At 39.0% G+C, this 18919-nt stretch overlaps 1 protein-coding gene across 7 annotated transcripts in view; it reads right to left on the reverse strand.

The window, feature by feature from the left end:
- The window catches only part of enox2 (ecto-NOX disulfide-thiol exchanger 2), a 278033-nt gene that overhangs the window by 251261 nt on the left and 7853 nt on the right, over positions 1–18919 (reverse strand). For 5 of the 7 annotated variants that reach the window (XM_072668268.1, XM_072668266.1, XM_072668267.1 and 2 more), the window contains exon 2: positions 9041–9140. The exons of the other annotated variants lie outside the window; for them this stretch is intronic. The gene's annotated coding sequence lies outside the window, so the exon portion shown is untranslated. The remainder of the gene's footprint in view (positions 1–9040; positions 9141–18919) is intronic. 7 annotated transcript variants of the gene reach the window in all.

The raw sequence follows: 18919 nt of genomic DNA on the forward strand, positions 1-18919 counted from the left end.
ATATTTATTACATGCTGCTTTATTTGCACACTACCCCCAATTATTTATTATGCTCTGTCTGTACAGTGTTCTGTTGTCTGTCCACACTTGTGTTGTGTTGTGTTGCACTTGTGTTTTGTATGCACTGTCTATGTTGCACCATGGTCCTGGAGGAACATTGTTTTGTTTTACTGTGTACTCTGTATGTAGCTGAAATGACAATAAAACCGACTTGACTTGACTTGACTTGACTTGACTTTTTACATTCTACATTCTACATTTTTACAATTTTAATTACATTAGAAATGTAATTCAGGAAATGTTCACTGAAACGGTTTTCATCTTCTCCTGTATAGTTGCCATTCTGGAGATGCAAGATTTTTGCATGGTAGCAATGCTTTACAAATGACCTATACTGCCTACACTGCCACACAGACAGTGACTTGGATTTCTCACAGCTGCTGAGCAGCAGGAGGTATAGAAGCATAACATCTAAAACCAGCCAGTTCCCTGACAGCTTCTGCCCCCAGGCCAACAGGCTGCTTAACCGCTACTAGCACAGGTATAGGAGTCTGTACCCCATCACTCACACATCTCACTTCAACGCTTATCACTATGCATCTCTATGGACAAATCATATCACACCTTCCCCCCATACAGACTCACTCTGCACTGTGACTAAAGAGCTCAATAAGACTGCACACCACCAAAGACAATTACAATTACACTTTTAAAAACCTTTCTACACCATATACACTCATATAGAAATGACATATGTTTTTCTTAAATATTTAGATTTGGAATTTGAACAATATATCACTTTAACAGTATATCGTTTTACTACGGCCGCACTCACTAGTGTAAATACACAGATCTGCCATATCATTAGCACCAAGGACTGTGAAAACCACTGATTATCTTCATATCAAGTGGCATCGGTCCAAGGGTTAATATATTACACAGCAGTTTACAATTGGTTCTTGAAGTGTTGAGTTAAAAGCAGGAAAAATGTCCAAGCATAAGAACGTGAGCCACTCTGACCAGGGCCACATTGTGATTGCTAGGCTGGGTCAGAGCATCTGAAAACAAAGTGGTCCAAAAAAGGACAACTGGTGAACTAATGACAGGGTCATGACCACCTAAAGCTCACTGATGTGATTTATGGTGGGCACACCTCAAAACTTACAGGACTTAAAGGATCTGCTGCTAACGTCTTGATGCAGGATGTCTTCAGAGGTCTTGTGGTGTCCATGCCTCAAATGCTCAGATTTGTTGTGGCAATGTGTTCAGACATATCTTTTTTGCTTAAACATTAATGGGTTTGTATATTTGTACTAAATTAGCTTGTTAGATCTTATCTGACTTGTTAAGACTAATCAGACAGGTCAAGAAGTGCCATTAGGAATTGGAGTCAGCTGATGAGAACTCCTGAGCAAAATAAATAATAAATAAAGACTTTTCCAACCTAGAGCCAACTCTAAATGATGGGCTCCTCCTAGCAATCAAGGTAATCTGTGAAAGTTAAGACAAGATTTGAAAGCAAACTCTCAGATATAACTGCTCGTATCCTGAGCGGAAAGGCAACGCGAACTCTCCCATATGGCAACAAAGGACCTGCAGGAAAGTTCAGGTGGTGGTCTGGGTGTAGATCTTCCCCAAATCAAGATGACCCAAAAGTATCACAGACATTATAGAGAATGCTAAAGTGTAACTAAATTTGTAAATTCCACAATTAGAAACCTTTTTTCAATTAGTAATTGTGGTTTTGTGGCTCTCACATTACCACTCTACCAATCACAGTAATATAAACTGTTCATGTCAGGTGTAGTTGGGATAACATCTCCAAAGCACATACAGGTTTTATTGTCTGTTTGGTATTGCACTACTTTACTGTAGACGCAGTCAGACATTAAATGAGACCCCTAATGAAAGTACTGAGCCAGTGAAAGTACTCAGCATGATGTGGAATCTTTTATTTGACCTTTACTAGTGACAGTCAGGAAAGAAACATTTAGAAAACTGCTTTAAAAAAAAAATGCCACAGAAAGACTCATGTCATGGTTCCAACCAAGCTACTCTGACCTCTTAATGTTCTTACCCACAAGCATTGTAAATTACTTCATTTAGCAAGACTCCATTTATTTTTGTCCTTCCAAGCAGCACTCAGGACTCTAAGATAAGATAATCCTTTATTAGTCCCGCAGTGGGGAAATACACCATTCAATAAAAAAAAAAAATACTAATTAATTCAACAGACAATCACTTATTTCCACAAAATTCACCACAACTCCAAATGCCACGCACACTTCTAAATGTTCTTCGAGCAGGTCAATTGCGCACTGCTGGCTGGTGCTAGAGTATGTTTGCTAGTTTTTGTTATTTATTTATTTTTTTGCCCACATTTCTCCATGAAGTCCCTGAGAAGAACAGTTCTCAACTTTCCACATGATATAAGAAGTTTCTACATTCTGAAATACCAATTATATATGAAACCTAAGCGAGTCAGACGTCTCATGATGGAGAGCTGCCTGTGTGTGAAGTGTATTCACAGTGATACCTGATGCAAACATTTCATAACTTTGCTATGTAGCCATTTCTCTCTGCTCTGGAACTGGAAGTACTTCTTTCAGGAGCCAATTAGCCTTACCAGCACCAACCAGCAACAGGTAATGTGTCCTTGCCATGTTTGCAGAACATAATCCCTGTCTATTTATTTGCGATGCACTGCGAGGGGCTTTGTGGAATTATTAGTAATTAGGGGAAATTAAAGTAATTGCCATTTGTTGCCACTGTTTAAACATCACATTTCGGTGGTTATTCAGATGCTCATTTAGCCTATTCCCACAGTGACCAGGCTTCATTTGTGTCCTTGTGAACCAGCGAACTGGTATTTACAGTCTGTGCACAACTCTGCTGGATCAAATGTCCTTGGCTCCCCTTAAGTCAATGAGAGAAGGTACCACTGGCATAATAACAGGATGTGAATCCTTGATCCCAAAGCAATAAAACAAGAACATGCATGTTGGACTCAGGAGCATAGATGGAAATGGAAAGCAGCCAAATGGCTTTTCCAGGACCTCATCTTTTAGCAAGTTTCCCATTCATTCCATCGCTCAAAGTTTGAGAGCCAAATATATTGGAGAGCCAATATATAGACAAAACTGCAACGTTTCAATCCCAAGTCCCAAGTCCCAAGTCCATTTCATTCCCTAACCTCTGATCCACTGCCTCCAGACTTCTGCTTTACTTCAGACTTCTCTTCTTAAACAGGGAGAAAGCACTAAGGGGAAAAAAAAAAAAAAAACGATACAAACATTGCTCAATGCTGTGCAATATTTATTTCCTAAATATTGAGATGGAGACACAGGTTAGCTGCGCACTCAACAGCCTAAAAAAAAACCCAAAAAGGGTCCTAGGCTTTTAATGACCTGCTCTTCATTTATCTTGGCAGAGATTTCTGCTTTCAGTGAGAATTGTGTGTTTTTTTATGTGCAGCTCCTGCATTTGCAGGAGAAAACACCAATGTCTGAGTATGCGCACTGTGTGCAGTGGTACATAAATTATTAGGCAATACTTTAAACAGCACTGAGAATGAGTGATGGCTCAGTATATCAACCATCTATACAGAGTATGCTCTTTACAAGATCACTTGTAGCTGTGTTTTATAAGACAGTGTCATGTAAAAAGAGCACAGTGCAGGTCCACAGGTCCCCAAGCTACAAACAATGTAAAAGTACTCTTAAAGATAGAACAATGTTCTGCCCCAAACGTTACAGAATTATTAGGTACACTGCATTTGCTTTCCTAATGGTCTGCTTTTTTGCCTTTTTCTATCTTTGTTTTAATAGAACAATTAAATAATCAGTATTTACAGATTGACAAGCTGTAAGAGACTTTGCATAGAGCTGCATGGTGCTTCATTAGAAGGTGCCCTAGAATGGAAAACTGCATGTTCCCTGGCATAGCTGAATCATGAGAGTTTGATACATGGACCTGACAAAAAAAAGTTCTGCAAAACCGAAACAGAGCTGCATCCATTTCAAAACCCAAAGCTCATTAAAGCTGCGACACGGTAAAACGCAGTGGCCACTTTGGGAGAATATGATGTTTTTGATACTTTTTGTCCATTTACTGAGACTGGCATGCACAAACACCATAAATCAGACTCTGCTAGTCATGAAAAAATGATGCTACACATTTCAGGTGTAGTGAAAACAGCTTTTCCTGTGGAAGTGTCTGCCAAATGGAGTGGGTATCTGTGTTAGGCTAAATCCCTTGCAGAGTGCTTTGTTTTCCCATTTCTCCTCTCCACCATTCGCTCCCTCGAAAACAAACTGGACTACATCAGACTAGAGCTAAACATGCCACAGACGGGGAACCCCCTGCAAGTAACCAAGCTGCAAAAAGCTAAAATTAGCCCACCAGCTAGAGCCAGAGCTTTTTTTTTATATGAAAGTTACATTTACACTTAAATTTAAGGCATTTAGCAGACCCTCTTATCCAGAGCGACTTACAAAAGTGCTTTGCTATTTACCCAAGAAAAGCCTTAGCTAGTTTGAATAGACTAATAATTCAAAGATACCTCTAAGTTTAGACTCTACTAAACACAAGTCAGTAAGGTGACCACTCCACTATTCGCCCAATGTTACAATGCACTTGTTAAACTGCATGTGCAAACTGCATTTCACCCCCAACTGAGGTCACATACTGAATATTGATTAGGGATGGGACACAAATGTCAAAACTTTTAAATGTAGTTTTCTCAGCGTACTGTTGATGGGATACAACTCGCAAGTGCGTGAGTGCAGCGCCGGACAGTCTGTGGCATGCTCATAACAGAGGCACAAGATGGATTAAAGGCTAGTGCATGGAAGCACTTTGACTCTGGTTGGCAACAACTACAACCGGGAGTATTTTTGTTGTTGTTGCTGCCAACCAAAGGACCATGGAGCAAGCAACGCTAAACGCTTAGCGAGTTACAAACTATTACAACTTTTATTGTCAAGGAACTGCATCCATATTTAGTCTTTCAGAACCAGGGCTTTCACACCATGTTGAGCACTTTGGAGTTATAGCATCTAGTCTCAGGAAAATTTGAACAGACACAGGGATCCCCCTAAACTCTTCAACAAAACCAAAACCAAAAAAAAAAAGGTATTGAACTGCTGAAGAAAATGGGTGGGATAGCTGAAACATATGATCTGTGTTACCATAACGGATAATTTCATCACAGATGAGTGGCAGCTAGTGTCTTAAGTGCTCGATACAGTGAATGAGAGCCACACATGTGCAAATATGGTTGAGCTGAGATTTAGTTTTAGTTACTGATAAGGCACGCAGCTTATTTGTTGTTGTAAAGAACAGTATATGCACCAAACTCTAAACAAACTGGTCCTATTTAGTACTTGGATGCATAACTTTAGTTTGTTGCTTGCGTAAAAATGGTGATAAACAGAATAGGTTTTAAAACTGTTATAAGATTTACTTGCTTATAAAGAACCACATAACCAGGCAAAGAATCAGTTATGCATTTACATGTTCTTTAGGTTGTCATGGTTCTAGACTGAACCCACTCCTCTTGCTCCTCTATTTTTCATTCTTGTTCTTTATTACTGCTCTGTTTTTTTATTTAGTTTTTAATTGTTATTATCATTGTATTACGTATCTACCTATTTTTAAAATGTTATTATCATTGTATTAAGTATCTACCTATCTATCTACCTATCGATCTATCTTTCTACCTTTTTATCTATCTATCTATCTATCTATCTACCTTTTTATCTATCTATCTATCTATCGTTCCATCTACCTATCTATCTACCTATCTATCCATTCATCCATCCATCCATCCATCTATCTATCCATCTATCTTAACCTCTTTTTAAAGGCTGCATACTTACAACCTGTACAACAGCAGCTCATATCAATACAAAAATCACAATACTGCACAAACCCTGTGTAAACGAGGCACATTAACTATACTATAATTAAAATAAATTATCACAAAATTTATTGGGGAAAAAAAATCTCATTTTTATGTTTGTTGTACAGCCCCCACTGTGGTACCTAATTTTTGAGCACTTCCTAACAACTATAACAACCAAACAACTGTAATTGCCTATGACTATGGAAAAACTATGGAAGACTCTTAGAGCTGTGAGAGCAATTTATGTTTGTTTCTATTTTATTTATTTTTTTGTTCTTTGTTTTGTGCATTTATTATCAAAATTAAATATTCATCATCAATCACAAGAGTCTCCAAGAGAAAACAGTCAGGCAAACTGGAGACCTGCCAAAATAAATCCTCTAAAAAGAGTGAGGAAGGGAGCAGAGCAGCTGTTGGGGTATCAGAGGCCAGCCATATCCATCTGCATCTCACAGTACAACCAGGAGTGTATCCTCAAGCTGTGTAAAGAACGGTGTCCTTCAAGCGCTTTGATGGGAGCTTATTGATAAAATCAAGGCGGTTCTATTATTGGGTCCGTCCCCTCTTCACTCAAAACCTGTGCTTTAATCCAGATCAAGCTGTATACGTCTGCACAGCGTAGGCCAGTGTGGGGAAAATAAGCTTTTTTGTCATCAAAAAAGCTTCATGCCCCCTGCTTTCAGAAATCCTCAGCAGTACAATACCCTTTTCCTCCAGTGACTAACCCACACACTTATTTATTGTCTGGGAGATATATGTAATGTTAATGAGTGTATGATGTTGGACTGGCTGTTAATCACAGGTAAGATTTCAGAAACAAAAGCCAACCTTAATGTTCAATAGTAATGTCTGCATGTAGCTTACAAATATGGTGGACTTTAAATCCTTGATATACCACATTCATTAAGTGAGACAAGTTTAAAAGTAGGATACTGTTTAAAAAAGTATAATTCTTTTAATAATTTAACAACACCAGGTGCTCCTTTTCAAAATTTACATCAAAACTAGGGACTAGATCCAGATTCAAGACAACAGGCTTCCTGTTTTTTTCTTCAGAAAGGAACAATATGTAGCTTTAATGGTGAACATTACACTCTATGAAGATTAGGCTCAAAGAGAGTCTACTTTGTAAGGCTGCTGATGTTACTCTTCTGGGGCAATTCGGAGGTTAAATGTTAAAGTAATGTAATATAAGCTAAGTGACAACAGCCACAAATGAGCAACAAACCACCGAATCACTCCCGAGCACCACTAAAGACAAACCCAGCAGCATACGGTCTTTAAATGGATACAATCTGATGAATCATCATTACTGTATTGTCTCATTGAGACACAGACCCAATGATGATGTTTTCTCAGCAACTAAGAGAATGAGTTTTAATCCAGTACTCCGTTTAGGAAAGCCACATAAACATGAAACAGGAAAAGGGTGTTTAAATTGCCTGCATTCATGCAGAATAAAACAGTCCTAGTTTTTAATATCACTTTATTTTAATAACACTTGCAGAGTTAACATATGCCCGTATTATGAAATCAGATACTATGCACATTAGGCTTTTACTGATATATCAGCTGGCCAACAATATGATTGACCCATGACCCATGATTGTGTCATGGCCTGCAAAAATATTGTCAATAATGTAATCCAGAATCAGAGCATCTTCAGTAGTATATAATACATAACCGCCTGGCAATAAAGCAAAATGTTAAGAGGGTTGTGTCATCGGTTAACCCAATATGAGAAGTACCAACACTACAACGGTTAGTTTAACAAAGAATACAAGAATAAGAGAACATGAGCATGTTATTAGTGCACAGAATGTAAATGTAAAACATTTGAGCTTCTCAAGATCAATAATGTATTTGCCACAGAATACAATACAAGACAATTATAATCATAATTAGTGACGTTCACAACTTCAGGCTATTTCACATCACCAATTAATCTGGCTAACTACTAGTTCCTGAGGAAAAGAATACAAACTGAAAGAGCAATAGATATGACTGTATCTTTAAAAGAAAATCTTGAATCTTACAGGAGACGTTGTCTAAATTTATCCAGACTAGATGGACTGGCACTGAAGAATGGAATACTGTACACAGGCTGTCAAAAGCACCTTGGATTGGATTCTGAATTCTGGCCAACGGATAAATCCCCTAGCTGATTCCCCTTACACAGAGGAACACCTAGAGACATCTGGGGGGGATTGCCCAAGCCACATCACAGCCAATCAATAACCAATTCCTGTGGTCTACGCCAGCACACAGCAATTTCTCTGTGGAAGTTCTTGATGACTATCGCCCTCTGCAGCAAAGAATAAGGTTAAGAAACTAAAAGAATGAACGCTCTATTTTGACCATATTTTAAGTTAAGTTCCCATTGTAAAATAAAAGGAATTAAAACATTTTAAGGACAAGGTGCGGAGACCTGTTAACTGTGATAATTAGAAAAGCATGATTTACAAATGATAAATAGAATCAGGTTGGGTAGTAAGACAATTTAGTTAGCAAAATATAGCTCGATCAAAGAGTTAGGTCTAAAACCAGCATTTCAGATGGCACTACTAAAAATAGTAACAGCACACACACATTACATGTCTTCAATCTGTGTGAACGTCAGCTTCTGGCTGTTGGACTATGAGTCTTTGAACCTTGCTACACTTAGTCTTTAGGGGACTTCTACACTGTCCATCTCCCTTACCATTCCCTGCTTAAACAAACACCTTACACATGGTTCAATTCCAACAAGAGATACAAAACTAAGACTTTTATGGAAGCAGATCGGTAGCTACACCACTTGAACCTTCCAGTGAATCAGTGGCTATGATTTAATACCAGCTAAATGTCTTCATCTGCATATAAATGTGCTTTAACAAAGCTGTGGAGAAAAAAATAATAATATCAGCCTGATTGTATGCCGAAACCTCAGCACCTCACACAGAATTACACAGATTGACTTGTCACACCAGCAAGGCTTATTATTTCCACTGTGTGAAATTAGACACTAAAAAGAATGTGACTGGCATGAGAACTAAGTCATGGAAAAGGGGGCACTGTACGACCATATGAAACAGGCTTAAATAAAGCATGGCATTGCTTTGAATAACAAGAAGCAATCCAGCGCCATTGACTTACCCGTTCAAAACACTCCGACCACGTCCGCGGCTCAGCTTCGCAGGTGTTGCGACTCAGGGGCCATTAGGACGGTCACCGCTCCATTATTCAATTGGTCCACCTTTGCAAATAAACAGTGGGAGGCCAATTAGACTGGAGAAGTGGAAATGACCAGAGGTGCTGCTCCATCCTCTCACTCTAAACTGGTGCTGAGGATTATTGCACATGAATGGTCCTCTGTTGTGAGTAAATACAAATTGTATGCAGAAGGAGACCCCAGACAGTACTGATTACAAAGCATAGTGGATGTCCCTGACCAATAGGACAAATACAGGTGTTTAGAGATACACAAAATCTGATTAATTACTGTGAATTAGGGACTTTTCCAAAATGTCTGTATAATTAAATAGTTCAAATGTAAATAAAGTCATTGAGTTGTTCACAGTGGTGTCTGAAGATTTACCACTATTTTATCTTTATTAGCATTATATATGAAATGCAGAAGACACTTTCACTGGTCATTTGGGAGAGTGAATAAAATGGCTATTTCTATGTTCTAACCCCACCACGGTAAAGAATATCAAAGATTTCTATTTGACCTATTTGACACAAACACTGAATAGCTCTGTTCACATCTCAATGCAAAAAAAGTGGAAAAAAATGTAGAATTCCTCTTTAACACTAAACTACTAAATTGCCAAATATTATTATGATCCCCACTTGTTTGGAATTAATTTGGACAGTTTTATTAGCTCCACTTACCATATATAAGCATTTTGTAGTTCTATAATTGCAGACTGTAGTCAATCTGTTTCTCTGCATACTTTGTTAGCCTCCTTTTACACCGTTCTTCAATGGTTAGGAACCCACAGAACCACCACAGAGCAAGTATTATTTGGGTGGTGGTTCATTCTTAGCATGGCAGGGACATGGACATGGTGATGGTGGAGAATGGAGTGTGTTGTGTTGGTACGGGTGGATCAGACACAGCAGTGCTGCTGTAGTTTTTAAACACTGTGTCCGCTCACTGTCCACTCTATTAGACAGTCCTACCAAGTTGGCCGAGTTCATTCCAATGTAATGTTCTGATATGATAAATAATAAATAAATAAATAAATAAATAAAGACTTGGAGCTCTGCAGCCACGTGAGAGGTCCATATTGCCATTTAATGGTTGAACGAAGAAGGAAGAACCACTTTCAAAATATGGATGATATGATTGGCTGAATTATCACTGTATGAATCGATGACTGGTCTGAAAATCGTCCGATAGTGATACATAGCTGATCGATCGCTCTACCTTTAATTTGTGCCTTGTGTGCAGTGTTCTCCCAAATATCGCTAAATACTCAGAATTCGGAGGTCACTGATGAGCCGAAATGAGACTAATGCTACAGCAGTGTTAGCTATTAGCATGCTAACACTCCTGCTCACTGAACTGCTGTCACAATCCGACTACAAAACCTATAAAACAATATTGTATAACAACACAAGCTACTTAACAGCTTCAGTTTTGTTTTGGCGATTAAGATACGGTTGCCGCTTATGTTTTGATGTTTTTGGTCAGTTCAATGTGCTGTAGTGCTAGCTTGCATGTAGCAAAATAATTTTTTCAACTCATTAACTATATTGAAAATCAAGTAATCCAGTAATGCTCAGAAGAAGAATGTACATAGGACGAAATGTATCAGGATCGAATAATGATCCAAACCTGGGTGCGATAATGATCTCCAGAAATCCGGCTAATTTCAGCAATACTCAAATTCCAGACCATACTCACACTTCAGTAGTGCTTCAGTGGTCCATTTTCTTGTGTTTGTTTTCTTGGTTATTACTTTTTCCATCCCTAAATGACTCTACTTACACCAGACAGTGTTACAGTGTAAAACAAGCCATTAAAACCAGTAGGATTTAGACAAACACCAGACCCTCAATACCAGTTGACATTACTGATCCACCAATATATTGATCGGACCCTGCTGTTGTTGAGATCACTTGTGGGAAAGAATCACACCCTACAAAACTCTCAATATTCAGTGTGTGTCTGTTGTTTAGCACAGGACAGAGATAGCAGGCTCCTCTGACAGACAAGCATAGACTACCAAACAGTCCTATTGATTGGTAAGGGTGGCATCTTTTCCCATCTACATCTTTTCTCATTTCCCCACTGCCCTTGAGGGTCAACAAAGTCTTTTGTGATGAAAGACACTGCTCACCCTTCTACAAACGAAAAACAACAGTAGCCAAAAAGGAAAAAATAAGTGCCAGCTAAATTGGGCTATTGTTTCACTATCGTAATGGTCTCTGCAAAACATGTGAATGTGGCCCGAGGCAGCTGAAAACGGATTCGACTGAGGTCAGGTTCTACAGATCGTTCTGTCTGAGACGTGAGAGACAGTAAAAATAGGCAGCTGAAGTAGGAACACAGGCATGGGCATCAAAAACAGACGCTTTAAAATAACTCCAGCAGCCTTTAATAAATATAGAATGCAGAAGGTAGAGAGGAACGTAGAAGGCATACCGAAAAGACCAGTGGAATTTTAAAGCACATTATCCCTAATCCTTTTTTATTGTCAGAACAATTTCACCCTCATCCACATTCCAGAGGCATTTACACCAAGCCTGACCTTGCAACACAGCCTACTTATCACTTGCCCACTTTTTAAAATAACTCTGGCCAATCATTGTTTACGGTCATGTACAAAAGTATTTGGACTGCGCACAATGCTTGTAATTTAGCTTCTGGAATTGATTCAAAGTGTTGAATTTGCATTTGGTAGCTATTCATGGGAGCTCCTAATATGTGGTCCAACTAATGCTGGTCTTATGCCAAATGACGTTTAAAGCAATTTCACTGTCGCAGACGAATTTCCAATGTCGGAATAAAATCATGCGAGTCTTGCTAGAGTGGCGGCACGCTTCCGACATCTCGACTGTTTAGCTCATGCAAACTGTGCCGTGGACAATGTGAATAACTGATATGTGAGCTCTCTTCAGCACCAAACAGGAAGCAGCAAGGCAGATTCTCAGTCTTTGCTAAATCATAGTCTGTGGCTATGTACTTTACTCTGTGAGTAAAGACAGCTTGTCTTCAGATGTGAGTCAAGTGTGAGAGTGTTTTAAACAATATTATTTTTAAAGTCTTATAGGGTATGATTAGCATTAAGTAGATGAATGCAGAATTCTTTCTGTGGTGGGGGAAAAAACTAATCTAGTCATTGTCATTCAATGTCAAAGTCTACTGTCAAGAGACATCTTCATGAATGGTGGAGGCACTGTTACTGTTACATAGGCATGTATGGATGCCACTGAAACTGGGCCTCTGGGTGTTTATTGAGGATGTGACTGCTGATAGATTTGGTTAAATGCTGCAAAAGTGGTAGAATGGCACTTCACTGTATATATATATATATATATATATATATATATATATATATATATATATATATATATATATATATTATGAAACCCCTTGAAGGGTTAAAAGGTTTTACTTCTATCACATGTTGATTCATGACAGGCTTTATTTCAAATACATTGAGGTGGCGTAGTGAAGCAAACTTATGTCACGGCACAAATACGTATGTCCTTGTAGGCCTTTGCCAGCCTTGTACACTCAAGTTGTAAATTAACACAGGAGAAAGCGTCTCCACAGAATTCAGTAAAAGAGTAAAAATAACCAAGGCAAAATGAATGAATAATATATTTCAGCCAAAAATCAAGTCCCACGTTTTCCTGAATTAACCCCTACTCACATGTTAGAAATCGGTTTGCACTGCCTAAGCCATGGTCTACTCCTGTTATAATACACCACTTTATGCTGCCAGTCGGCTCTACAGGATACATCCATACAAAGTGCACTTCAATAAATTAAGAGTACACAAGTCCACCAGCACATAGCACTTGAATAAAAAAATAAGCCAACAGCATAGCTAATACCATGCTCTAACGGCTTGTTAGATATGTGTCCAAGTCTGGCACTACAAAAGCATCACACCAAATAAACATGGGCTTCATTTATTTATTTATTTAATTATTTTACTTCCTTGTGCTTATAAATAGTTCTAAATCCCCACAGGAGTAGCAACACAAATAATAACAAACAAAAATAGTTTTACCACCTTTCCACCTTACCACCATTTCTTTTATTAGTTACATATAATCACATTGACTTCAGATGATCTACCAACTTTAAGAACACAAACAGAATCCATCCCTAGCGGGGACAAATCTATAAACTGCAGCCACCGCAAGGACCAACAATAATTCCACCAGGAACTTCTGATTGCACATCAATAACACCCTAAAAAAAACTAAGTTAAACCTTTATATCCACTCCATCAGCACAAAGGAGGGCACTGCACTTAAGAATCCAACCAGATGGAAAAGCTACTAAACAGGGCTTGTCTTTGTCAATCAGCACGACCGTGGTGGCCTCACGGGAAAAGAACCTGAGAACTTAAATCCAACAGCCTGACACAGGTCCAGATTCACAGGCCAGTTAGTCCCAGAGAGTTAGAGAGCCTACTTTGACAGGAAGTGAACATTTGACCAAGATGCAAACTAACCAACTGTATATCATATCGGAATTCTCTCTGTTCAGATTATCATCATTTTGACTAAGCAATTACAATGCTTTGATTACTGAACCAAATGAATCACAGGCATGTTGCACTGCCTCACAGTAAGAGCCTGAAAGACATTTGTAATGTGCTGTGAAAAGGTATATAATTATCCTAATTGCTTATATTTTTTCATGTTTATCACATGGTGTTTCAGATCATTCAACTAACTGTAATATAAGATAAAGACAACGTGAGTAAACCCACAGCGTATCTATTTAAATGATCTTTCTGTTTACACTTTTTTGTACTTCTGTGTTCCCCTGGATGAGTTGTCACTGCAGACTGGGTGAAATGTTGGTAGGCCAGCCACTCTTCGGAAGGTTCACAACTGTTCCAAGTCTTCTCCATTTGTGGGTAATGGCTCTCACTGTGAGTCATTATCCACAAATGGACGCCCTAGAGCCTTAGTGATGGCTTTGTAACCCTTTCCAGACCTTTGTTTCACATCTACAGTCATGAAAACGTTTAATTTACACAATATTTGGAGGCATTAGAACTAAACAAATTAAATCCAATCAATGTCTTTTAAAATCACTAGTAAAATGTAATTAATAAAATAATACTTTGTCAGAAGGGAAAGGTCAGGACACCCCCACAATTATTACTACTTTAAATGCCTAAATTTTAAACCAGGTGCCCCACATTCGCTGCAGATTTGCTCTGGTAAAGTGAGTGTTATCACCATGTTGAGATCCAAAGAGCTGGCTAAAACGGCCAGGTCAGGCAAGGAGGAAACCAAGACGTTAGGAGTTAACATTAGTTGGATGATCTAAAACATTTAAACATGACAAATCTTCAAAAAAAGAAAAAACTGACAATATTTCATGATACGATTTGTTATTGTGATACACAATATGCTTGTATGATTATATCATTGATGTCATCAGTACTCAAAGAACACTGACCAACTACATGTTTCATAGGTCCTGTTTATTAATTAGTCCTGTTTAATTGGATGGAGTTAAAAATAAACTAACAAAAATCACTGCACTTCGTGTGGGAGAGAATTTGGGTAGTATTTGATAGTATTTAAATCCGCAGCTATTGCAGTTGGTGAATTTTGTCCACATGACATAAATACCACAACACTGGGTATTGTGAAATGTCTTTAAATATGCTATGACTATATTGCCCAACCCTAGGGCAAATGCTTTTTCACAGCACTGTATGTATTTTAGCCATGTACGGTGGATCTCATATCTCTAACTGACGCCTCCTCGATTCATCTCTCCTCAGTTATTCAACCGGTGACCTGGAAAGCTCTCTTTGAGGATGCATCATTTCTTTAACTGCACTCGGGAAAGACTTAAGGAAAAAGTACAGAGGGTGGACACATACACTGCATGTTCAAATACTTGTGAACACCCATTCTAATGAATGCCTTCTGCTACTTTAAAATACACCCATTGCTGACACAGATGTGCAAATACACAGACACACAGCTTCAGTCCAGTCCCTGTAGAGAAGTATTACCAATAGAATAGGACCCTCGGAAGCAGATAAACATTACCTATTGGCACCATGCCTAATGCCAGACGTGAGCTAGAGGGGTGTAAAATCTCCCAGCATTGAGCCGAGTGTCCCAATACTTTTAGTGTATATGTATCCTATACAGAAGGGTGACACGGTGACAGGTGTCTAAAATTGTGGGTTTGGTCCTTGCTTCAGTATCTGTTTGCCAGGAGTTCGGTGTGTACTCCCTGTGTGTGTGTGTAGGTTTCCGCCGGGTGCTCTGTTTTATACACGCCCCCCAAAAACACATGTGGTAGGTGTATTGGCTACGCTAAATTGCCCCTAGGTGTGAGTGGTGAGTGTGTGGTACACTAGCACCTTACCTCCCACCCCCTGTCTGCTGCAGAACAACAGAAAGATGCTGATAATTATTGATTTTTATAAAATACTCAAAAAAAAGATTTGTAGTATTTTGCTCAGTTCAGCAACTACATCTACATCCATCTCCAAAAGACCCGTCATAATCACAGAGCAGGCAACACAGAGCTTGGAAAAGTTTGTTTACCCACGGACTGATAATAAAATGGCACACAGACAAGCACACACACCTACAGCCAATCAGAAAGGACCTGATGAATTCTTAGTAGTTGTGGCCAGCTTTGAGAGCGACAGATACAGTATCATTCTAAGCCACCCAAGCCATGCTTGCTAAACTGTGAATCTGAAGTATAGTATGGTGTAAGAACTCTCTGACATATTGAAATGTTGTTTTGAAAGTAAAGACATGGACAGATCATCTGCTGTGCTGAAATGTCAGCCTGATACAGAAAAATAAACGAACATGCAGAGTTTTAGATAAATGACACTTGTGCAAATGTCTCCAAGATATGGGTTTGACATATAGTCTCAGACTCAGACGCTCAACTTGTGGAATGAGACTACAAGCCAGTTAACCATAATACACAAAGCTGCTTGTTTCTGCTGGGCTATTAATATGAGGTGTCCAATGACTGGGGTTATGTATTGACAAGAACCTGTCGATACAATGTGTATCATAATACAGGGGTTCCGATTCAATTTATTGTGATACAGTGTGGTACTGAAAGCAAGGTGAGATTTTACATCAAATTTTATTAAAAAAAAATATATATATGTATAAAATCTGAGCAAAAGTAAAGTTTACTTTGTATGTAATCAGAGCTGCGGGCTTTGTGGGTTTAATCACAACACTAAATGAATCACTGGCTCTTACTAATCTTTGCATGTAAACTACTGATTAAAAATCAGTACTGTGCGTTTAAGAATCAGTGCAGTGTTGCAAAACGATATACTTTGCCCAATTAGTGTGCAAGCCATTGGCAGGTTCCTTTAACGAGAGCTCAAGAAGTTTCATTCAGTAAACATTTTGGACTATAGTTTTACAGGGTTATGAGCTTTGGGTTGGGAAATGCTTCTTCTACATTTGAGTGTTAAAAGAATTATGTTGTGTCTGGTCAAAGCTAACCTTACAATAAACCCGGTTAAATGTGAGTTTGCGAAGGCTACCCTCACCTATTTAGGTATGGCTATAGGGCGGGGACAGGTGTGACAGTCATGACATCTTCTTACACCCCTACCAATGAACAGAACATCTGGCCAACTTGAACTTTCCTTAAGATCTATGTTGACATCTGTGACGTCTTTCAAAGTGTTGATAAACTATTAGTTTATGTGGGCAATACTAAAAGTTTACAAGGAATGTTGCAATTATTTGATTAAACTAAATAAGTGACTACCTACTATATGCATCACTAACCACAATGAAAAAGCACACTAGTTAATAATAATCTTAATAATTCAAATTAATCCTAATATTATGGATATACCTGATACAGTGTATTTACGCAAATTTCCTGTGCCACAGGGTCACTAGCCACTGCATAGACACTGCCAGTGAAATCATAGTAACTGCTTAGCATCCACAGAGAAACTGCTTGCAACAGCACAGCAACCACCTTTCAACCACATAGCAACTGTTTAGCAACCGCTTGGAACAGCCTAGCAACTGCCTAGCAACCCCACAGCAACCACTTAACACCACCTGGGAATTGCTTAAGCTGCACAAAGGAAATGCACTTGTAGTCTTACCTGCATTTTTTCCCCCCCAACAGTCATTCATTTGCAGCTCTTGTGCCTAGTCGAGTACAAGAACATGAAGACATTAATGAAAGTGCAGCCCTAGGTTCGGTTGGAATTTAGCACCTGTGAGACCTCAAGGTTCATAAATAAAAGATGTAATAGCTCACTAATCCATCCAGCCTCTCTGAGGTCCAGCTTTTTGTAAAGAACCATTCATACGCATGGCAGGGAACAAATGTCTTTTTGGAGGTTACAGGTGTAACAGTTTCTTTCAGAAAGAGACGCACCCTCTCTGACATAGCTTATACGCCAAACCTCATATCTTTGAGACATTTGCACAAGTGTCGTATATATCTGAACTCTGCATGTTTATTCATTCTCCTTTGTCTGACTGACATTTCAGCACAGTGCATGATCTGTCCGTGTCTCTAATGGTAAGCATTTTGTAACAACTTCTCTATATGTCAGAGAATTCTTGCAGCACACTCTTCAAATGTACAGCTACAGTGTCCACTTGCCACTTTGCCACGCCACATCCTATTCATTTCAATGGAGAGCACAGTGAATGAGGAGTTGTGTTGGGGTGTGTTGGTTTTCAACTGTACGTTAATAAGTTAAATCACAGCACTGCTTCGAACCAGTTAGTCATGTCACGCTTGCGTCACACAGAGGATGCACCTATCGGTGGCCCCCGAAAGCCTGGTGGCGTTGGTGCTTTGTCCAAAGATAAAGAATATATTGACATGCTTTTTCCTTCTTTGAATACAGGACTGTACCTGATGGATTTGGCCATTCAATACGAAGGTTAGACCTTTAGTTCGTAACTTTGTTTCTATATGGAAACATATTTTGAGCATTTAAAAATCAGTAATAGAGACGCTGCGTATAACAGATTACAAACTATTTTAATTACCAACATATAATGTCAGGCTGCCATATGAATTTATGGAATATTGAGACAGACCATAAATATTTATTTATGTTTAAAATAAGCTCTTCTAGCCTTTTTTGCTGCATTTATTAGAGCAGGTATTATTTGGGTGGTGGGTCATTCTCAGCACTGCAGTGACACCGACATTGTGGTGATTGTGTGTTAGTGTGTCTGGAGTGGATCAGACACAGCAGTGCTGCTGGAGTTTTTAAACACAGTGTTCACTCACTGTCCACTCTATTAGACAGTCCTACCTAGTTGGTCCACCTTGTGGATGTAAAGTCAGAGGCAGAAGCTCAACTTGCTGCACAGTTTGTGTTGGTCATTCTCTAGTCCTTCATCAGTAGTCACGGGATGCTGCCCACGCTTTTAGGTGGGTATTTGTGGTTGATAAACTGTTTTCAGTCCAGCAGTGACACTGAGGTTTACAAATTCCAGCAGCACAAAACACACTACTTACACACCACCACCATGTCACACAAATAATACCTGCTCTGTGGTGGTCCTGTGGAGTCCTGACCATTGAAGAACGATGTAAAAGGAGGCTAACAAAGTATGCAAAGAAACAGAGGGACCACAGTCTGTAATGACAGAACTACAAAGAGCTCCTATATAGTCAGTGAAACTGATATAATGGGCCGAGTTCATTCCAAACCAGGGGTAGTCATAAAACTCGAATATGACGGTGTATTTCTCTTCCATTGTCTGGTTTTATTTGACATTACTTCTAGACAACAAGCTCCTGTTCTTTTGTTCAAATGGATCCAGCACGGC

Source organism: Salminus brasiliensis, chromosome 2 (genome assembly GCF_030463535.1).
Source record: "Salminus brasiliensis chromosome 2, fSalBra1.hap2, whole genome shotgun sequence".
In the NCBI taxonomy this organism is placed as follows: domain Eukaryota; kingdom Metazoa; phylum Chordata; class Actinopteri; order Characiformes; family Bryconidae; genus Salminus; species Salminus brasiliensis.